Here is a 24,817-nt window from a genome sequence, read left to right as displayed (position 1 = left end):
CAACAATTTCACGCCTAAATATTTACCGAAAGGAAATGAAGGCATATATTTACATAAATATTTGTATACAAAATTTATAGCATCTGTATTTGCCAAAAAATGGATACAACAAATGTCTGTCTGTAGATGAATTGATAGATTGTGGTATGGCCATAATAGAAATACTGTATTACTGAAGAATAAAAAGGAATAAACTATCAGTATATAATAAAGATGGATAAAACTCAAAACTTATTGATTGAAAGAAATCAGATCCCCCCAAATCCATCCTATATGATTGTGTAAAATTTTATAAAATTCAAATATATTGACAGAAAACAGAAAGAAGATCAGCACTTACCTTGGGATGAGGGTGTGAGGAAAGACAAATTATTTTATGAGAAAGAAGTCATGAGAAAGAAGTCATGAGAAAGAAGTTAAGAGTGATGGATATATTACTTGCCTTGATTGTGATGATGCCTTCAGGAATGTGTGTGTGTGTGTGTGTGTGTGCGTGTGTGTGTGTGTGTGTTTGTGTGTGAAACATTACGTCGTCCAATAGAACTGTTGAAAAAATATACAATATATTTCACCTCCCATTCTAAATGAAATGCATTTAAATGTAAAAGTGATATAAGTTAATGCCAGATATCCAAATGTACGTATTCACGGACCGGCTGAAAAAATTGGTTTGTTCTTGCTGTTGTTGTCGCCATTGTTTTTGTGTTTTTACAAATCATAGAAAATAGCTAGCTGGCTATATAGATGCTATGGTCTGAATTGTGTTGCCCCCAAATTCATTTAATGAAGCGCTAACCCCCAAGGTGACTCTATCAGGAGATGGGAGTCTTTAGGAGGTATTTGAGGTTAAATGAATCCATAAACATAAGGCTTTAATCACAGTAGGACTGTGATCTTATAAAAAGAAAATAAATATTTCTTTCCCTTTCCCTTTCTTATTTTCTCTCTCTCTCTTCAACATATGAAGACATTGTGAGAAGGTGGCCATTGGCAAGCTGGGAAAAGAGCTCTCACCAGAACCCAGCCATGCTGACACTCTGATCTCCAATTTGCAGCCTTCAGAACTGTAAGAAAATTACATTTCTGTTGTTTAAGCAGCCTAGTCTATGGTATTTTGTTATGACAATCCAAGCTTATTAAACAGAAACATGTAAGTGTAGAGACCACTGTCTCTATAAGCCTGCAAATTAAGTTTTATAATGATTGTCAAATTTGAGTTAATATCTACAACAGAAAATAATATTTAAAATTTAATTTGAGCACAATTTTATATCAAAGAGTAGAGATTAATCATCAATTGTCTTTTATTAATTTAGCATAGATGAGTATATATTACCTGAAATTTATTAATCATTAAATATTTATATAATTTATTAAAATATGGTTTTGAACATCTGGTGAAGCATGCACGGTTGACTCACTCAGTTATTAAGGATTTCAGATGCCTTCTTCCTTCTCACTTCGATACAGAAGACAGAAAATCTATATACTTGCTTTCCTAGCCTCTCTTGAACCTATGAGTTTCTTGGAAGCAGTTCTGTCCAATTCAACATGACAGTTTGGGGAAGTTTCTGAATAGTGTTTGGCTTTATCTGATAAAAAGAAAAGAAAAAGTTTGTCTCCAGATCTCTCAGTTCGTTTGGCTTTGAATGCAAATACAGTGTTTACTGCCAGTAAGGCTATTTTGCAATAATGAAGGAAATTGGGCAACTGAATGAACTTTAGTGCACACTTGCCTCTATGCATCTTGTTCTGTGTAAAAAAATCAAATATTTAAGCCATTGAAAGTTAAGTATTCTGTTTAATACAGCCAAACATTCTTAATCAATAAGCCCAGTGCATATTAAAATAATTGCTTGGCACCACAATTACAGAAATGGAAAGTGTTGATTTTGATTCTGAACACTTCAGAGTCTCCTGAGGATGATAAGCAAGTAAAGAAATGCTTGGAGAGAGTTTCTTCTGTAAGATGAAGGCATGGTGCTAAGGCATCAATCAGAAGACCATTATTCAGTGAGAGAAGGGTAGAGAAGGCTTCCTGGATATGGAAGCTTGGCAGGAAGAGTATCATTTAGCCAGATAAAAAATGGAAGGGCATTCTAGCCTCAAGAAAGAACTGTCCATCTACATTGTTTAATTCTTCTTTCAAAATGTACCTTTTAAGCCATCCTCTTCTTTCTATTCCTGCCTTACCCGCCCTAGTTCAGATCACAGCCTGACCTACTTGATTATCCTGTTTTCTTCCCTTCTGTACTCACCCCCACCCCAAATCCATTTCTTACTAGCAGCTAGAGATATGTCTTTAAGAGAAAAGATATCATGTTACTCCACTACTTTAAATCTTGCAGTAGACACTATCTCCCTTAAAATAAAATGTTTGTAAGTTATTCTATATAATAAATATCTAAAAAGTATGAAGGCAAGTTAGAAAAATAAAGCAAATTGGGCAACCAAGTAATATCAGACTCTTAGAATTAAACCTGGATTATCTGAAGTGACAAATACATCAACTATAATACACAAACAAAACACATCTTTTAATGCTTTTTACACAACTAACATCTTGACTGTAAGACTTATTCATTTTTTGGGGGGAAATGTTTCCAATGAAAAAAGAGGGGGTAGAAAAAGAAAGAAAACATTGCTGAACGAGTTGCCCTGAATGGCATTAAGCTCTCAGTGTGTACAGTGAGTGAAAATGAATCTGACATACTTTATTACAAAATCAGTGAAATAGCTTCATGCAGGTTAGCAGGAAAACCTGGCTTGTATGCCGACATTGCTGAAAGCATTTATATGAAGGAAAAGCCAAGTACTCCCTGGTGTTAATACACACCATGATCTATTGTTGGAACAAGAGTCTGAGCTGTAAGCCTTTGGGAACATAGGGAACAAAATTTTTACCCATGACTTTATGCAGATGCTTTGTTTTTGCAAAACCTTTTTCACTTTTGCCTCTAGAAAGGTACTGAGATTTTCACACAGTGCAAAATGACTAAAACAATATATCACAGAGGAATGTGTATAGTATTTAGATGAGTCAAATAGGTTGGTTCAGGACAAGGATGACTCTTACAATACTGTATTGGCTTAACTTGAATTCAAGGGTCTGGGGTCAAGAATCAAGTTACAAAGTAATGTTCTTGGTTTTCTGATGGATGGAACTGTAACAAATGGGGTTGGGAAGTGGAACAGGGACAGAACAGTTATGAGAAAATTAAGAGACCTTGAAGTTATTAGCTGGAGACCTTAGTATGGCAGGTCATACATTACCAGAGAAAGTACCCAGACTCCTTTAATTTTATGTTACCAAGAATGTGCTGTAGTTATAATGTGTATTGCTGTATATTTCTTCATCTCACTTTAAGAGCAATTTTGTGCTGGGTACAATGCTACGTCCTAGGGTTTTCTTGATGCATAGCACTCAGTCATTCTTTCCTTAGAAACTTCTTGGTCCAGTTTGTGAAAGGAGACATTTGAGCAATGAATAACAAGTGCTCATCACTCAGTAGTTCAGGTTGTGCTGCATTTGGCTGAAGAAAGGATCGTTAATTGTTTTCCTTAAGGAAATTAGAGGAGGCTCCGTGGAGGTGGTACATGTAAGACAAACAAATATTGTGATAAAAGTTTGAAATAATTTTATCTTCATGTGTAACAAAGGGGAAGTTAATAAGAATGTGAAGAGAAATAATATTGCTATTTGTAGGCTTTTGGTGTACTATCTTTTCTTCATATTAAATAACATTTCATTTATACAGAGTTTTATTTGTTGAATTAACTCATCTTCCAAAGCTTACATGCCACATGGTCAGTCCAGATATCTTCTCATTTTTACATTCATTTCTCATTTGCAATTAACGTATGATTTAAACATCATGCACTCATAATCAAATGTCTTTCATTAGTTCAGTAGAAAAAAGCAACTTTAAGAAATTAACATGTAGTCTACTATGTCTCCTTTGTATTTAGCTTAAATATTTATATGTTTAGCATAAATATGTATATATTTCACAATATAGCACTCTCTGAATTCATATCTACTGTTCCTGCTCTCACACTGCTTACTAGATGACTTGCATTTTGTTATTGGTCTGTTTTTCCTTTCCGCTGCTTAAAACACTTGAACAGATTAGTTATTTGCATGTAGTGTTTTTGTATGAATAAATCAAGGAAGAAAAACTAAACCTATACTTTGTAGAAATGAAATCATTACAGTGGGCCCTGTATTACTTCTGAGTCTAGTCAGACATATTCAGTCACGGCACTGCCTGACACCTTTTTCTACTGTCACAGAGTAAGGTCTGTGACTGATGATGTATAACTCATGAAGAAAGGTGGCAGAATTGATGGGAATGGAAATTCAGAACGGCCAAATTTTGATTCAGGCTCCTAGAATTAGGCAGCCATGCTGATCAGTTCCCAATATTACTGGCGAGGTTACAGACATGGCCAAATGTTGTTAAATTCATAAGACATCAATTTAATGAAACTACAGTCCTGCAGTCACCAGTGAGCATTTGTTTCCCATAGGACACAGAAAATAAGCAATCTTTCAGACCCAATCTTTCAAGTATGGAGATGGGAGGAAATCAGCTGTGTGGAGCAATTCAAAATGAATAAAGAGACTATATTTTAAAGTGAAATAAAGTGGCTTCAGCCATGGTCACTTGTGTCAAATTCAATCTTCTAACTGTAAATTTGATTGGTATGATGTTTCGGGATAGAGTTGCAGATGGGGTGATGAGGTCTTCAGAGTCATTATAGAACTGAGAATTGAGACAAGTTTCTTCTTGTAAGACATGGAAATCACAAACCTTATTTTTAGGTTGGTGAGGTTAAAATGAGAAAAAAAAAATATATGAAAGATCTGAAGCATAGTAGAGTGCTAAATAAAAGGCAGTTTCCTCTCTTTCACTCAAGATTCCTTAGCAGTAATTGGGAACAAGTTATTCTTAGGAACTCTGGAGCAATTCACTAACTTTTGCCTGTTTAAATAATAGAAAGGAAATCCACCATAAGTAATTGAGGGAGAACTATATGATAGAATTTCCATCAGTCAAAGTAATTTTGCACTGCTGATAACCAAAATGGAGTCTGTGGTTTATACAGTGAAAGGTAAGAAATGGTCTGTTTTAAAGTCTCTAAATAGGTAAAAAGATGAGAGTGAAAGTTCTGGTCCAGATAGTGATGATTGTTGGTGTAAAAATGTGCATTTCCATAAGTGAGGAAATGGAGATATTCTGTAGGCAGAAAGAAAGCCTCTAGTAGAGTTAGATGAAATCAGAGAAATTGTTAAGGACCAAAGGAACTTTCATAAAGGAGTTGCATCAAACATGATAACTGACAGTGAAACACCTTCTCCAAATCATCTAAACACTCAAGAAGATTAACAGGATAAAAAAGTTCCCAGAGCTTCAATGGCAGAGAAGCAGAAGGTTTAGTTCAATGTAATTCAAAAAGCATGTATTAAATATTTATCAAATGGCAAATACTGTACCGAGCATGAAATAGTCATAAGACATTTTTAGTCCCTGTCCTATAGAAGCTCATGTTTCAGTAAAGAGGAAAGCAAGTTGGCAAATATTTCTTATGCCATCTTATTTTAAGTTTGTTAAGTGAAACCCCCAACTTTAAGCTCCATGGGGCTAGAGATTTTTGATGTTTTAATTTTGTGTTGATTGTTTTATCTTGACTGATAAATCTGCAATACCTCAATTTATACCTCACTTTATATAATTGGTACATATTAGGTATTAAATAAACTTTATTGAATGACTGAATAATCAAATTAAAAAGGAAACATTCTGTTTAAATGGAAATAATTTTGATTTCCTATGGAAAACCTCTCCAAACTTCACACCGTCAACCCTATTAGTAAAGATAGGCACACAAACATCCCCATCATAGGTATATGAATCTTTGTATGCAAGTACTGCTATGCTGATCTATTAAGAACATAGAGAATAGAGAATAAAAAAAATAAAGATGAAAATAAGATAAAAATAAATAGGAATAGAAGTTTTAATATTTTTCTTCCCATTCACTTATAAAATGTGTGTGTGTGTCCCCTGAGGTTCATGAAATCAGTTTGTTTTATTTTGTTTTGTTGTGAAGGAACAAAGTAAAAATGTTATCTGACATGTATATGACCCAGTGTAAATTTAGGGCGATCTACACTTTTTTATGTCTATAATCCTAAAAGTGAGAACTAGAGGAAGACATGCTGTATAACTGGTAAAACTGAGTAAACAATCTGCTATATTTCATTTGGGCAGAGTCATGAAAAGAACATATGAAATGACAGTTATAATGGTATTGAGTGGATCCTTGAATGAATTAATTCCTGATCTGTGGGTAAAGAAAGATCCTTTCTGAAGATAATAGAAAAATGTTTCCTGGCAAAATATATTCAATTGTATAACCTTTAAATGTACTTAAACAGTTCTCTCTTTTACTACAAATTTCTCAGAGCCCAATTAAGTAACTACTATGAAGACAATATAGGAAATGAAAAAATGCATTTCAAAATTAGTGGAACTTTATTAGCTAACATAAAATGATTCTTGATTAGGTTTCAACTTTTATTGAAGTTTTCTGTAGAAAAAAAAAAAAAATCTGGTTTACTTGTTTCACAATTCTTTCCAAGGTGATGTGATTGATGGAATGTGGCCAACATAACCCAGGCAAATTGAAACAAGTTACCTGAATGTAGATAAAAGTTGCCCGGAAGTATGTAGTTACTACACACCAATTAACAGCTCTGTGATAAAGGTCAGGAAACCCTGCCCTTTGAAGTCCCCTAAAAGAAAGCTACTGCTTATACTACCACTTGATGGCTTGAAGATCCTCTATGAAAAGCTCTCCTTACTAATTTATTGACATTGTTTGATCCCAGTGGTCTCTGTCATCTGTTCTGGAGATCCTGTTTGCCTTTAATTATGTGTACTGGTTATCATAGTACATTTAGGAATGGTTTTCATCAAGGTCTAAAAGTGGGCTGGCTGAAGTGATAGTAGAACTTGGAAGTCAATGTTGAATTCTTCCTAAAAGAGGGCACTCAAAATGTCCAGGGACAAGTAACAGGAAGCCAGCCCAGCATATTGCGAGTGTTCCCTGCATGAGTCCGATATATCAGTTTCCTGCGTCTACCATCACTCTCAGGCCTGGCTGAAATTTATTCCAAGGCATTATGATACTGCTGCACATTAGTAAATTTGGTCTTGGGCATCTGTGGCGATAGAACAGGTGGAATTTCCCATATGGATCAAAAGACCCAAAGATGGCTATCCATAACATCCTGTTTTACTTCTGACAGTGGTATTGTCTTAAGCCACACATGGTAGCCCTAGTACTGGCGAGATTCCACCACCTTTATCATGAATAATAACCTTAGGAGAATAGAATCATTACAACAATTTCATAAAACTCCCATTACTGAGGTTTATAAGCTGAAATTAAGTCATATGTACAGCTTCGAGCAACCACTGTGGCCAAGGAGATACAATGTTCCGATTAGCAAGATACTCTTTCTAAAACCAAATGTGTAGAAGTTGTTAAATATACCCAAAGCAGATGTGCTATTTGATTCAGGGAGGGCTATTCCCAATTGCAATATCATTGTTATCTGAAGTCAAAACAGATGATGGGTAATTAAAATTATCTCTATAAAGTAAAATCCTAGGACATTTCTCTCTTCAGGGAACTGTCATTTGAATGGCACCCACTTTCATTATAATAACACTCTTCCTGGGGAAGATATCTTGACATAGGCTGCTCTGTGCCAGGGTGAACCTTTTCTTATGGAAGAGTCTTTCTAAATGTTCCCTTACAAAATTTGTCATGTATCTAACAACTATCTTAAAACACACCTGTTTTACAAATGCAGTGACTTTCATTTTATAGAGTTAGCATTTTCATCATTTTATAAAGTCTAATGCTTGATATACCTAAGAAACTGAGTTGAGACTGTACCATTAGGCATAAAATTTATGAACGTCTAGTAGAATTTTTTTTTTTCTACCTGAGTCATTTTTCCTCAAAGGCCATCCTTTTGAGCTGGGAATTAGCAAATCATTCATGCTTTACGGAAGTTTATGCTTCTGGAATTCAGAAATCGCATCAGTTAAAGATAAAAAGACCTTTAAAATGACCAGTACATCAAGCTTATGCCCTCCTGTGAAAGCAGGAGACAGAGAGTGAAAGAGACAGAGACTGTTACTGATCTTTATTCTAAGAAAATCTCTATACTATTAAACTTCTAATGTTGTGTTGAAATATAAATTTATTTCCAATTGCTGATAAAGACAAAGTTTTCAAACACTTTTAACTGAAAAATATTTGCATTCTTACCATGGTGTTTTGATTTGATTTGATTTTTATTTTTTTTAATTGATATATAGTTGATTCACAACATTGTGTTAGCTTCAGGAGTACAGCAGAGTGATTCAGTTATATAGATGTGTGTGTATGTGTGTATTCTTCAGATTCTTTTCCCTTATAGGTTATTACAAAATATTGATTATAGTTCCCTGTGCTATATAGCAGGTTCTGGTTATTTATCTATTTTATATATAGTAGTGTGTATCTTTTCATCCCAAACTCCTAACTTACCCCCCCTTTCCCCTTTGGGAACCGTAAGTTTGTTTTCAGTGTTTGTGTGTCTATTTCTGTTTTGTAAATAAGTTCAGTTGTGTAGTTTTTTTTAGATTCCACATATAAGTGATATTATATGATATTTGTCTTTCTCTGTCTGGCTTACTTAGTATGATAATCTCTAGGTTCATCCATGTTGCTGCAAATGACATTATTTCATTCTTTTTTATGGCTGAATAATATTCCATTTATGGTGTTTTGATATGTATCTTTTTTCAACTTAATTTATTTTAAAGGTGCAATCTGAATTACTCAGGAGCCTTTACTTAATAGCAGAAATTGAAAATACCTAATGGGATTTCAAGCAGTTTATTTAGGGAGGTAGTTAAGTTTATGACACACGTTTGGAAAAAAACACTACTTTTCTATGTGTAGAGCACCTTGATTGTTTTTAGGTTATTGACAAAGTAGTTTAATAAAAGTCATATTATTTCCCACTGGTGCCAAATACATTTAATAAAACATTATTATAATTCCATTTTATTTTTAATCTTTGTTTTCTTACCACAATGTGAAATTTTCTTATCTAACTTTAAAACTGAAGAAAGCAACATCTAGCACATGAGGATAGAAATAATGTGAAAATACAGAAATACGTAAGGAAGGAGATTATTATAATGTATCCAAATCATTTGAAAGGTTTCTCAAAGTAGCATTGTAAATGGGAACCTGAACAAAATGTCAATATTGTGGTATGTTGTATCTCAAAACATTCTCATCAAAAGCGATACAAATTTTTAAAAATAACTAATTTTTATATTTAATCACCAAGTGTTACTAAACCAGGTTTTTTCATTGCCAGACATACAGCTAGCCAAACACTGAGATGCTGAGATTTGCAGCATAGAAAGGATTTATTCAGAAGGCAGTCAAGCAAGGAGATGTGAGAACAAGTCTCAAATCTGCCTCCCTGAAGGACAGGGGCTTGGGATATTTATGGAATAAAGAAGCAGGGTACTTCTTAGGTGTGGGGAAAGGAGTTTGGAGGTAGGGAAAAGGTGAGGTAATCTGTGTTCTATGCAGGCTTATCTGAGTTACATGCTTCTTCATGGGACGTATGTTTTAAAATGGAGGCGCTTAGCATGATCTGAGGGTGGAGTTTTGGGCCCTCTAACCTCAGAAGGTCATTCATCTGACACCTGCACAGGTCCAGTTTTAGGGTCGGTGGTCCCGACCAGTCTTAGCCAGCTTGAGCTCGAACTAGACACGACTGACTCCAAGTTTCTACAGAACACTTCAGGCAAACATCTGTTTAGGCTAGGTGAAGCTTGGAGTGTATGCAATTTGCACCAAATAATAAAGGCGAGCTTGCTCAGGGAAGGTGGGCTGCAAGTGGAGGGGATTTTAGCAAGCTGCAAGACTAGCTCAAGAATTTCTGTTAGTCACCAGTTTCTGTTAACCCTAAGGGGCATGGTTTCATATCAATCAAGAAGGGGTTAAAAAAGTACTTTAATGATTAACTCTAGAAGCTTTTTTGCGATCCACAGTGTGGTCAGAAATGCCTTTTTCCACTTAGTCCTGACTACCTTATCACATCTGAGATTTTTCTAGGTTAACTGAATAAAGAGAGAAAGCATTCCAAACCTGAATAAAGAAAGAAAGCTTTCCAATATTTTTTCAAATACGCTGATTTCCTACCCTTGTTTAAAACTTTTTGATGGCTCCTATTTTGTCCAAATGTGCTTTTCACAGTCATTAGATATTTTACTCAATTTCCCCCTTTTTTCCTCCAGCCTAGTGTTTCAATCAACTGTGTAGCCATAGGGGGTTACTGAGGTTCTCAGAAATTACCCTACTCTGTTTAATTTGGCACCTTTGCAAAACTGTTCCATTTGACTTAAACAGCTTGGTTCAATTCTGCTCTTAATTTTCACAGACATAATTCCTGTTAGCTTTTCGTATTCTTCTTAAACATCACCTTGTCTGGGAGCCTTAGCAGATGACACAATATTGTATTACTTTCTGCTTATATACCTTTCCAGAGTGCCCTGTATCATAGCACTTACCATATGCTCTTAGCCTGACTGTAATCTTGTATTCTTCCTTCTGCTATCTAATTGAGGACAGGCCTGTGTCTCATTTATTCCCAGAATCTAAACACTGCTTGACACATAGTATGGGCTCAATATATAGATGCTTTCATACATTTGTTGTGTTTCTAACACATTTGTGGAATAGGAGTGAATTATTTGAAGACAATGGCAATTCTTCCAAAGCTTCTCAAATAAATTAAATTTATTTCATCTATAATCATGTACTAAATTTGTTTTCAATTTCCAAATGCAAGTTATTTAAATCTTTTAAATTTGTTATGAACTACATACAAATATTCATTTTCCCAACAACTAGAGAAATATATAAAACACAGCTTAAAAAATCTGAACCTCCCACTGGCTTTCTGGAATTCTTTCACTCCACATTCTAAATGATTTATTCAAAATAATGATTAGATTTCATATAGTGTTTATTTGTAATGGATTGCATTATATATCTCAGCAAAAGTGCATATCTCAGCATCATGCAACTTTAAGTCATATTTCACACAGAGTACAGTGGATTTAAGGGATTATACTTAAGGAAAAGTTTAAAAAAACACAAAACTTTGCAAAACCTATTATCATTTTTCTCCTAAATTTCAAATTTTGGAATGTGACTCATATACAAAAGTTGACATAAAAAATTATAAAATAATAGTTTCCACTTCTCTAGTGTGACTAGCTCAGTATATCACTTGCACAGTATTTCATGTTATCCTGATGATGCCATGTGGATTTGGATACATTGACAATTATGTTTGTAATGGTTGTGCTCAATAACTTAGCTAATATGGTTGTGATGTAGCAGTATTTTTCTACCAAATATTCCTCATCCTACCTGTTGTGTCATTTTCAGTATGAGGATTCTATTGTCCCCTTCTCTTTGATGACACTCTTGCCTACATGACTTACTTTGGCCAGTAAAATTGTGAGCCCGAGTGATGGGCATTATGTCTTTTCTGAGCAAAAGCTGTTTGAGTTACCTCACAGCTTGTCATGTTTATTTTTCCTCTATACCAAGACTAATAATGTCCCAGGTAAGGGCTGCTACAGCACTATGAATTCTGGAAAGATGGCATGAAGCAGAGATGTAGTTGACCACTTGAGATCCCTCCTTCCTCCTGGCTGCGTGAACTTTAACCGATTACTTAACCTCCTCTCTGAGTTTCAGTTTTCTTATTTGGAGTCATGAGTGTTGATACCATGTCATATAATTTTTATGCATAATTAAATGAATATGAAGAAACTAGCTAAACACCTGGAAGTGCGTGTGTAAGCAATAAACGATGGAAATCTCTGTTCTTAATCTTTGAAATTCAGCTGGAAGAAAGTCACTCTGGGTCTTCCTTTAGCGTTAATGCATAAGTTTTTAGCATTTAGAAATCAGTATAAAATAATGTAAAAAAATCCCATATATACATTTAACAAGTATTTATTACTGATAAAATAATTAAGATTAGTGTAATCTTATTGTAATAATAAGTAGCTGTTATTACTACGTAACATTTTTCTGTTCTATGTGTATCTAAAATAAATTATGAATTCACATTATTTCATCCCCAAATGCATTTCTAAAATTAAGGGCATCCCTAATACAATGCAGCTATCATAGCTAACAAATTAGCAATTCCTTAAATTCAGTTAATATTTCATTTCAGTTAATATTTCAGTTAATATTTCATTCTTTAAATTCAGTTAAAATTTCATTAAATTTTACTAATTGTTTACAAAATAGTTGTACATTTGGGTTTTTTTTTTTCAGGACTAGGATTCAAACAAGGTCTTCATATTATACTTTCTTATGCTTCTCGAGTCTATTTTTCATGTAGTTTTGGAGAAATTGTTTTATATATAAATAAAAGTAGAAACAAATAATACAATGAACAACTGTCTGGAATCTAGGTTCAATTGCTAGTATTTTGCTACATTTAATAAATCTATTTATCGAATCATCTAACTATATTGCTAAACTATTTTAAAGTAAATTCCAGAGGTCCTAACACTTAACCTTTAACAATTCATAACCCATTAAAAAAAACTATATTCTCTACCATATTTTATACCACAAACACCTAAAATTAATATACCTAATATCCAATACCCAGTATTTTAGTATTTCTAAGATGTTGTTACTTAGCTGGAATGAAAAGGCAGAGAAGTATATGCTGGACAGTGAGGGATTAAAAGAAAAAGCTTGCATAAGTGTCTGCCTTCAGCCCTGCCTTTCACAGCACCCGTATGCACATATTATTACAACCAAATGTGAGGCAAAACCCTTAAAAACAGCTTGGAAAGGAAATATATCACAAGTGCGCATTGTTCAGTGTATTAGACTATAATGAGAAGATAAATGGTACTCATCATTGTCAGGAAACCACTAAAAATATTGCAAGTCGATATTGAACTCTTCAGGGGAGAGTGAATAGTAGCAGTGAAAGAGGCACTGGTTCATTGGAGAGTGGAATAGTGATAGGAGAAACTTTAGTGACATGTATGGAAAGGGAAACATTTATATAAAATGTATGCCCATGGCCTTAGGAAGTTTCTGGTTTTATTTTCTGACAATCTACTATGGAACACCAGAAGCTATGGTAAAATGGCCTGGCAAGAATAAGTCCAGTAACACAAAGCCTTAATAGAAGCCAAGCTGGTGCCCATCAGTTGTCCCTCATGGGCTTACTTTTTGCAGAGTAGACGGGCACCCACCGTCTGAAAACTTGGACAATGAATGTGAGACACTAAGGCAGTTTCTTAAATGCTATGTCTCATGGATTAATATGTGAATAAGGTATAGGAAGGAATTAAAAGGGCAGAAAAGTTAATAAAAGTTGAGAAGACAGAGATATGGAAAAGTGGGCTTCTAAAGACAATTTTAAAATAAAATTAATCCATTATGCATACATTTAGGAAGGGTGTTCTTTCCTTCCTGGCAGATGGTAGCACAATAGAATTCCTTAAACACTGTTGGAAGTGGCAGTGCACGGTGATGGCTGCTGATGTATAACACTAATACTTTTTTAGAGTGACAGCACTCTTGATGATGGATTATACTAATATTGTAGTTTATCACCTGAGCAGAACTCTGATGATGCATTACAGCAATATATCATCAAAGCAGTTGTGTTTATTTTCTTTCTCACCAATCTAAGTCAAGTTAAAAATTCTGTTAAAAGGGTAAATCTTTAAGTCCAGGATGGCTTTCAATCTGTTTGTTTGGGGAAAAAAAGGGCATGACACTTGTAGTTACTATAAAAAATGCAAATGACTACCGAGAAGTCATTATTTCACTTTAGTGCTTAACATTTACATCTCATAACCTTGCTTTAAAAAAATATAGTATATATGTAATGAAGTTTTGCTTTGTATTGGCAGAACAAAATTTTATATCCACTGTATCTACAATAACATTCCTGGTCTGACAGAAAAGTCTGAATGAGGCTAAGGATAGAGATAATACTTTATTACATAATTCAGGGACTATGATGAATAAAATGAGGTCAAAGTGGTTGTATTAATTGTCTTAATTTGAGAAAAGTAGAAACTACTATCATACAATGAGGAATTAGCTCCTAAAGGTACCTCATTTTCTCAAGTAACCAGGTAAACTTTGATATAGATGATTATGTGATTAAGAGAACTAGAAAGAATGATTTAATTCTGGATATTGTAGAGAAACTGAGGTTTACTGGTGGGATGGGCATTATATGGAGGGCAGCAGGAGAAATAAAGGAAAATTAAGGGGAATCAGAAACCTGTACTAGCAGGAAGTTTAGATCCATCAATAGTGGCTCCTAAGATCAGTTTGGACTGAAGTTTAGGGTTGATTATCAAGGGCAATTCCAAATGTAAAATGTATATTTATAAATGAAAATTATCCATAAGGATTTGGACTGAGAACTAGTCAGTGCACAGAGGTGAGGTGGATGGGGGAGTAGTCTTGGTGTACAGAGAGTAAAGAGCAGTCTTAGAATACTCTTGACAACTACCTTTCACCCAACAAATCTGAATTGTGAGTTGTCTATTACTTTTTTTAACTTTCTAGAAATATAATTTATTTTAAAATTAAATAACTGCACCCTCTTTAAGTGTCAGCTCTCTTTTCTCCACATTTAAATCATTTCATTTACAGATTATCCTCCATGATCCATTTCATGATGTTTTGCCTCTTTCCAGGGATATATACAACATGCAATTTAACCAGCAAAACATTTTTTTTCTAATGTGAGAGTGGGCGAAGTAGAACATTTGGACCAAAACACAGTGTCATAATATTGATGCTCTTGCTGATAGATCTAAGTTGTGCTTCTACAGATAAAATTTTTTTCAATAATCACAAAAAAAATGTACAAAAATTATATGTATTGTAGCCAATTCAATGATATCTGTTGCCTTCATTTGATTTAGCAGATAAAAAATTTAATATTAATCGAAGTATGTGGCAGATGAAGCCTTTATTATTGTATATTTTTGCCTTCTTTTAAATGCCAAGTCCATGAAGCACAATATTTAATCATATAATGAAGTCAGTGAGTAGGTGTGAATGTATTAGTGTGTTTCTGTTAAGTTAGGACAATTGACAAAGGAGAACTAACAAAAGTAAAAGTCATATATCTTGCAATTAATATATTTATAGTATACTTGGGGAGTCAAATACTAATAACAATAAAAAGCTTTACTATGTAAAGTGCTATGAAGTCCACAGGGCCATAGTGTTCAAGATTTTACTTTGCCTTTATATTGACTCTGGAAGGTGAGTGGTACATGGGTTAAGATCTTGGACTTTGGATTTCAACAAATCTGGGTTTTGAATCTCAGCTCTTTACTTTACCATATACATGGTTTTGTGACAGTTAAGTGTGTAAATCTCTTAATATCTCCAACACTCAATTGTTTTCATCTGAAAAATGGATGGGATTAAGGCGATAATATGATTTTTAAAGGTTTACTGCAGTATTCTGGGCATTGAAAGTGCTCAGTATATACCATTATTGTCTGTTTCTTCTGCATTTTCAAATTAGAAAACTAAGGACCAACTTTTGTCAAGGGCACCTAGAAAGGAAAAATGAATTGCAAACTAGTGCTAATGATTCTTGCTGATAGACAATTCTGCCTCTCCTACAAACTTAATCAGTGTTGGTGTTGGTAGCAATGGCTTAGTTTGTCCCTATGTTTTCTTTCCTGAAACAAAGAACTCTATGAAGTTGTTGGCTATATTAATTCAGGGAAAGCTTCTTAGATGAGAAAGATTTTCTGTCTTTTCTAAGAATTGTGGTAGGATAATTTATTGAATTAATAATTAAAGTTTGCTTTTTCTTTTTGAAAATAAAACCTGACTTCATTAGTGGGGATGAAAAAGAAATGCCTACAATGATGTATTCTCCAAGCTGGAATGGAGCCTAGCTAGGGCTTAGAGTTGAAGATGGAGAGGTGACAAGATTGGGGTGAAGGGAAGTAAAGCATTTCCCTAAAAAGAGAAAGATGCATTCATTTCTGAAGGGATTCACACACAGTCCACAAGAAATGGATTTCTTCCAGAAGATTCCTGAAGATTGGAGGGAGAGGTGGGAATAAATACTAAGAATTACGGGTCTTGGGTGCCTTTTAAGAAACAAATAAGCACAAGCACAAGGAAGTCAAGGCTTTGCGGTGTCTACCTTCCCGTATGTTGATGTGAACATGCACAATGACCAGTGTGAACCCACAGAGTAGAGAGCCCGGCCCCATTTCCTCTGAACTGAATATATGTATACATATTCATATAATTCATATATATATATATATATATATATATATGTATGTATGTATTTGTGTGTATGTATACACACACACAACTGAACAGAAGGAGGAGCGCAAGGAGCCCCAGAAACCACAGGATTTAAAGCAAATTACATTTGAATGAGTAAAAAAGTCTATTTTCTTATAAACGAGGGAGGCTGGGTACCTTGCTAGTTAGTAGCACATAGTCAGTTGCCAGTTTGGCTGATGTGAACTTCCTATAAATTGTGGCAGGAACTTGAACAAGTTATTTATTAACCTTCCCATGCTTCAGTGTCCTTATCCGTGTGATAATATTAACAATACCTATAATATAGAGCTATTGGGAGAATAAGTTAATGTAAAAATATAAAGTTAGGGTAATACAAGTTAAAAAATATTTGTAGGGTTATGTGGTTGAAATAAAACAATTCTTATTGCTTATAAGAATAAAGGTGCTATGTAATAGCAAGTAATGATAAATTATTACAAGTAACAGCTGCGAGTGTGAACCAGGACTCAAGGATACAAGGGATGTTTCTCGGAATTATTTATAATAATTTGGGATAATTTATTTTCTAGTCACTGTGTACCTCTATACTTACAAAACTATATATTGCTTCTATAACTTAATAAAAAGGAAGCTACAAACTGGAATGGAATATTTGCATGATTTTATTAGTAAAGGTAAACAATGATCTATTCTCTCTAGGATATAGTTTCTGTGGAAACAAAAGATAATTCAATTTAGAAAAACGTAACTCTGTTTAGTCTGGGAACTTTTATTTACTAGGTAGAGCTGTAGAATCACTGTTGATAATTATTATAATGACAGTAGCCTATCTAAATATTTTGAAAATATATTTGATCTCAGTCTATGAAAGATTTTGAACAATTGCCATATTATGGTTGATTTCAAGATAAAATTTCTTTCTAAAAATGAGCTTACATATATGTAGGCAATTTCTTAATCTCAAAATTAATTTACCCTGAGCAGCTCCCAAAATTATAATTGTCAGATAATTAAAAAATAAAACATTAACAGTGGAAGAATGAACATGCTTAAAAATTTTTTGATTAGGTAAGTTAAACTGCTTACTATTATGTTTTTTAAAATGCCAGCCTTTGAATACTGTAGACAAATCTCCTATAAAAAGTCTTCTGATGTCTATACTTCTAATTACACAGATTTGAAAATATATATTAGGATTCAGTATTTATTACAAAATATAATCCTTAAATTTAAAGACTTTATGCAAATTAAATTACACTTATAAAATTATGAGGTCATTTTTTTTCTCTCTCCTGATACTGAAATACAGTGCTGTGCATTTTCTTCTTTCCTCTCTAGAGGATAAATTGTGTTTTGATTGCTTTAGGAAGGACATAATTTAGACATCAGGGAAGGCTGTGTTTTATTGTTTTAGATTACAAAATGTTATAGAATATTTGGTTTTGAAGGGACCTTTGCAGTTATTTAATCCACTGTCTCCCCTTTACAGAGGAGGAAACCAAGTCCTCCACAGTGACTTGCAGAAAGTCAAAGTAGCCATTGGCAAAGCTAGAAATGGAAATCAGGCCTGTTTATTTGTTTGTTTGTTTTCCTTCCAAGTTGTGGAAAAAAACTATTCATTTTGTAGTATGTAAAATTTCTGACATTATTTACAGTTGTAATCAGACATCTTTGAGATGGGCGTGTTTGTGGTCAAATAGTGTTGGATTGGGTGGGGCATTTTTCTTTAACCCATTTTTCTTTTTTTTTTAAACATCTTTATTGGAGTATAATTGCTTTACAATGGTGTGTTAGTTTCTGCTCTATAACAAAGTGAATCAGTTATACATATATATATGTCTCCATATCTCTTCCCTCTTGCGTCTCCCTCCCTCCCACCCTCCAACCCATTTTTCTTTAATGGGTTTAACTGTGCCTCCATGAAGGCAGCTGCATAAACTCATTTTGGGTTTCTTCCCTGCCAGCCTGTTGTTTCAGCCACAGGCTAGAGACAATGGAACGTGAAAGTTAACAGTATTTTGAAATCCATTAGTTTCTCTTGAAATGAGTGCTCAAATAAGCCTTATAGAAAGTTATAAACAGAAATAAATGAATAAATAGCACTGTGTTAAAACAAATTATATGTCGGATAGAAGGGAATGACAAATGTATCAGTGAAATGCTATTTAGTGAAATAGGTCTCTGTATGTCAGTGAGCATGCCTCTATTCTTACATTGTTAGCATTACACTATATTTAAACAAAAGAAATAAACACAGCTCTTAATGTTACGTGTAACCCCAGCACTGCAGTTGTGTAGTTATTTGAGAAATCAGAGTGTGACCTAAAGTCCGTGAGCTGGTCTGCTCTGGTGCACATTGTGAGACAGCATGCTCCACTTCTCAGACTTTGAGCCAAACATTAATGAAATTAGACCAAAGAGAAAAATCCTCATCAATTTTTCCTTTGGGGCCTCATTTTGGTTTTGTGTTTTCTTAGCCTCTCATTCAGTTGTCTCCTGTGTCTGATCCCCCAAATTGTGTTACCATCCAGATTCTAGGGTAGTTTTATTTAGTTCAGATATTTCCAAATCTGAAGCCTGCAGAGGTCCTAATTTTATTTAATAGTCAAATGACCTAATCGAAGCTTCCTTCCTGGTGCCTTAGGGAAGTATACTGATAGATCAAGTTCTTTCCCCCCAAGGATTTCTGAAAATCTTTGGAGAGTACTTGAATATTCCCTAAAGACCTCCTGTTTGCTTAAGACCATGTTGCTTGCTTCTACCCTGGTTTAAAAGCATGCTAAGTGATGTGTGGTCCAGGTCAGCTCACCTATTAAGGACACAGAAGAACTTCAGCAGGTACTAATGTTTGATCTGGAGGGTCCCCTTGGCAACTGATCAAAGATTTGGCAACTCAGATTTGACCATGGCTCCTTTTTCACAGACAGAACTAAGAATTTGCCTGTAATTCTTCTCTTGACTCCTATCCCATCTTGACCCCCAGACTCTGAACTTCTTATTTATAGAATAAGTCTCCTAGTTTGATTTACTGTAATGTCAATGAAATGACTCCATCTTTGCAGGCAGCCCAGCTCAGTTCAAATCATACTTTATTGCCATTCATATAACCACAACATGAAAGGAGGCCAATGACAGCTTACTGGATTCTTAAATGACACAGAAAATGAAGTGATCAAAACATTGTTTGGGGTTATTGTTAAACCCACTGAGTAGAAAGTCTGCTGCATATTATTTAACTTCCACATAGGAAAGTATTGCTGCATGTGCAGAAAGACAAAATGATAACAGAGAATTAGGGAGCAGACAATTAAACATACCTGGTGATAAGAAGTTTGTTCTGAAGTAGCTTTAAGTAGCTTTTCTTCCTTACATCCCGTTAATAGTTGATTTTCTGGTCAGGTGCACTATTGATCGATTTGCACTGAAGCCATTTCTTCCTCATTAGCTTTCCAAACTTTTTCTTGCTTCAATTTTCCTAGATACAAAAGCCTTACAAGATTATAGAAGACGTGTTGCTTAGCAACAGTCTCATTCCTGTAACTGTCATGGTTGAGTGCACAATGTCACATTTTTGGGGGGAGGAGTCAGACATTTTCTTATTTCCAAAGTTTACGCCATTTAATTACCAATGTAAGATATTTAGTTATTTTTAATTATATCTTTCCTACATGAATGTTTTCAATTTTGGTAATTGTACACAGCATTGAGACAGAACAATCGTTTTTATGCTGTACAAATATATCCAGAAACTTATTCCTGGTTAAAAAAAAAATACTAGCGGGGCTTCCCTGGTGGCGCAGTGCTTGAGGGTCCGCCTGCCGATGCAGGGTACACGGGTTTGTGCCCCAGTCTGGGAAGATCCCACATGCCGCGGAGCGGCTGGGCCCGTGAGCCATGGCCGCTGAGCCTGCGCGTCCGGAGCGTGTGCTCTGCAACGGGAGAGGCCGCAACAGTGAGAGGCCTGAATACCAAAAAAAAAAAAAAAAAAAATACTAGCAAGAAAAATGCCTGTTCTTTTTTACTCTCAGAAACTCTTTTCATACCTTAAACAAGAAATCTGGACACTTCTTGTAGTAATAATGGCAATCTACTATTCTGTTCTAAAGGATTAGAAAATATAGAAATTTATAGGTAAACAAATTGCCTGTAGTAAATTCCTGTAACAATAGAATTACAGGAATTCTGTAATTCCTGTAAAAGGAAGTAACTTATGAAAAATAACTTTTCATAAGTTCTCTCTTTTCTACCAACACCTATACACCAATTATACCATTTGTATCTGTTTGATATAAAGTATTCTATGTGTTTCGTATACAGAATTTAAATATAATTCAGAGATGCTCATGAATGTAGCTATTATGATGTTTTGTGACTACAATATAATTTTGTACAAAATTGAGCACACCAGTAGTGAGATGTAGAAATAAGACAAAGAGAAAAAAGTTGGAAATAATATACATAGTTGACCCTTGAAAAATGTAAGGATTAGGGGCACAGACCCCGTGTAGTTGAAAATCCTAGTATAACTGTATAGTAGGCCCTTTGTATCTGTGGTTCCACATCCATGGATTCAACTATAGGAGGATCATGTAGTGTGGTAGTACATATTTACTGAAAAGAAATCTGCACATAAGTGGGTCCACAGAGTTCAAACCCATGTTGCAATAGCTCAAGAGTCAATTGTACAGCCATTTCAAAGAAATAAAACATATTTGAGATTAGAAAATTTTGTATCTACCACTGGGAGCAAGGCAAAGTATCTAGTGCATATTTTCCCATACTGCAAAATAAGTGTCAAAGAACTGAAGTGTGCAGAATCGGGGTTAAAAGCACTATACTAATAGCCTAACATTATGGACCTCAACACAACTGGATGGAATGAAGAACAATTTAGAAAATATTTTATTTATTTATCTATCTATAATTATTTTTAATAATTTGGAAGATAAATCAATCATGAAAACTTAGTAATTATCCTTGATGGTTATTTGGTGGGAGGTTCTATATGCAAAAATCTAGATCCCCGTAGTGAAATGTATTTTCAAATTTTTCATCTTTTATCAAATGCATTTAGTTATTTATCTGTTTATTTTTGCCTGCGTAGTTACTAGGTGACAGAGGGTATACACGATTGTGCAGGGAGATTGCTCTTGTCACGTGACTTCCCTGTATGCTGTGGGAGGGAATCCACATGAATCAGTCCTTGGGAAGCCAACTACAGAGCAATGTGTAACTTTTCTTATCCTCCTATTATTATTTATTCAACTTAATGGCATTTCGGAAGACAAAGGGAATAAAATATTCATTCCATGGCAATGTTCAACTGGAATTCCACATTCTTATTTTAGATATGAGGACTAGATCAATTTTCTTACCAACATTTAAAAAAAAGCACTTATATAGAGATCTGAAGTTTTTTTTGTTTTTTTTTTTCGGTATGCGGGCCTCTCACTGTTGTGGCCTCTCCCGTTGCGGAGCACAGACTCCGGACGCGCAGGCTCAGCGGCCATGGCTCACGGGCCCAGCCGCTCCGCGGCATGTGGGATCTTCCCGGACCAGGGCACGAACCCGTGTCCCTTGCATCAGCAGGCAGACTCTCTACCACTGCGCCACCAGGGAAGCCCTAGAGATATGAAGTTTAATCACAGTTACATTTTTTTTTTTTAATGCTTCTGTTAGTAGGTGCCTGAGGAAGCATACTATTGTGCATGGAAAGGGAATTGCTTTTATCAAGTGTCTTCTTTGTATGTTGTTTTGAAGAAATGCAATTAAATCATACCACAGAACTGACTGACAGCAAACCCAGCTATAACTAATACCTGAAGCCTCTAAATCTCACTGATCACCAATTGCCAAGATTTGGGACATTCGACATGAAAAGGGTGTTCCTTAGACGGTGTATTAGTTTCCTAAAGATGCTGTAACAAAGTGCCACAGACTGGGTGACTTAAGACAACAGAAATTTTGCGTTAGCAGTTCTGGAGGCTAAAAAGTCCAAAATCAAGGTGTCTGCTGGGTGGCACTCTCTCTCAAGTCTTTAGGGGAGGATCCTTTCTTGCCTCCTCCAGTTACTGGTTCTCCAAAGTGTTCCTTGGCTTGTAGCAACGTAACTCCAACCTTTGCCTTCATCTTTACACGATGTTCTCCTTGTGTTTCTCTGTCTTCAGAAACCCTTGTGAATCCTTATGAGTTTTGAGTAGAGTCTTAGAGCATAGAATGTCCCAGATCATCAAATTAGTCTAATTTATTGACTAGATATTCAACTCAAATAATGGGAACTCTAGACCTAGCTTTCCTGATTTTCTCACACTGTTTCCTGACTAAAGATGTTTTGTTTGGCTTACTATTATAAATATTATTATAATTTTATCAGAGTAGAATATTACTCTACCCACACACATCTTTTTCCTCAACATAATTTCATTGGATGCTGACTATTCATAATTATTCATAGTGATAGTCCTCTCTCTTTTTTTTTTTTTTGCACTTTTGCTAAATTAAAATATACATGCATGAAGGACAAATGCACATAGATAATACAAGAAAAAATATTAGTGTGACAGAATTGAATGTTTTATTTTTAAAGAAGGTGATGTACAAATGATTGCTTTAACCTTACATCTAACTAGTACCCTAAGAGATTGAGGTTGACTAACTTATGCACTCATATTTACAGGAATAAATTAATGGGTAAATAGATGGATCAATGGGTAGATGAGTGAATGGTTGGATGAATCACAAATTTATAGATTTATGAAGTCTTTGCAAATCAAATAGGTATTGGTATTCTAAATAGCACATTAGAGGCTCATACTTTAACAGATTTCTTCAGTACAAGGATTTTATAAGAATTTTAAATTGATTTTCTAGTATTTGCTATATCTAGATGAAGTTTACATATGTAACCATATTTCATCTAGAAAACTTTTATTTTGATGTCAGTAGGGCCATAATTTTCATTTATTTTCTTGTACTACCTGTGTACTTCCTGAGGGTATAAAAGACATATAGAAACATTCATAAAAACTTATCAATTCTGGGAATTTATTAATAATACATTAATATATCTAAGCCCTGGTTATACTGCCAGTGTGCTTTGGAGGATTTAGAATTCCTCTGGGTAATTTGTTTTGCTAAAAATGTATTGCTTAAGAATTCAGGCCACTAATGTATTGAAATTTTCCTCAACACATATTAAAAACAAATTCTCTACAGACACTTAAATTGTGAAAAATCTCAAAGTAGAGCCATTAAAATACTTTCAGAATTCATTAGGGTAGTTCCTCATTTCACATCCTTTATAATTATTTTGAATTGTGAATCAGAATAACAGTCATTGAATAAATACTGGATTCCCATGTGTACACAGGACCATTTCATTCAGGTTGGAGACTTTGATATTTGCACCCAAGGAACTTATTCTCTAATGAAATGTGCAGGGCTACCCTAGAAAATGCTAGTAGAGGGGAATGTAATTAAGTGATAAGACCTATATAAATATATTTTAAAGTATCAAAACAGAGGAATCTAAAGGGTTTCAAGGAGTTGATGGGACTTTTACTGACTCTTGAAAGTGAGAAAACATTAGGCAAGGTATAAAAATAATAAGAAATAAAGTCTCAAAAGCAAAAATAAATAATGAAATATCCTCATCTGTGTAGGCTTAGGGTAATGTAGAAATCTATTTTGTCAAAGGGAATGATGTGTTTGGGAAGTTAATGAAAAATAAATTGGGGTGGCTTTATGGGGAGTTCTGAAAATGAGACAAGTTTCTGGAGTATTAAGATGCATTGGCTTATGAAATGACCAGACTTTAGAATATGTAATATTCTAAGTACAAATAATATATGAAAATTATATTGACCATATCAATAGTACTGTATTAAGTGTTAATGAATACTGATTTATTGTATCAATATTAATTAATATAATAATATTAATATATTGTAATAGTATAATAAAGTAAAAAATATAAATTTATAAAAAACACAAGATCATAGGTACAGAGAAGAGATTGATGGTTGCCAGAGGTGGAGGGTAGGGAGATGGGAGAAATGGGTGAGCTGTTTATTTTAAAAATTTAAATAAATTGAATATATATATATTCAATTTATTGAATTCAATTTATTTATTCAATTACTTTCTTTTTCTTTTCTTTTCTTTTATTCAATTTATTTCAATTCAATTTATTTATTCAATTTATTTTATATATATATATATATATATATATATATATATATAAAACTTTATTTCTCTGTAACTATAAATTCAAACTTTACCGAAAATTTATTTCTCCCCTATGGTTGAAGTCCACACATATTTTGGAAGGTAATCTGCTTTAGTCAAAGTTACTGATTTAAAT

General features: G+C 34.2%; 1 protein-coding gene across 2 annotated transcripts in view; it reads left to right on the top strand.

Moving 5' to 3' along the window:
• Positions 1-24,817, top strand: part of LOC309963985 (uncharacterized protein) — a 389,311-nt gene that overhangs the window by 246,955 nt on the left and 117,539 nt on the right. For both annotated transcript variants that reach the window (XM_082842582.1, XM_082842581.1), the window contains one exon: positions 968-1,066. The gene's annotated coding sequence lies outside the window, so the exon portion shown is untranslated. The remainder of the gene's footprint in view (positions 1-967; positions 1,067-24,817) is intronic.

Source organism: Leucopleurus acutus, assembly GCF_964270905.1.
Source record: "Leucopleurus acutus genome assembly, chromosome: 7".
Taxonomy (NCBI): domain Eukaryota; kingdom Metazoa; phylum Chordata; class Mammalia; order Artiodactyla; family Delphinidae; genus Leucopleurus; species Leucopleurus acutus.
This window is presented reverse-complemented; position numbering and strand designations above follow the sequence as displayed.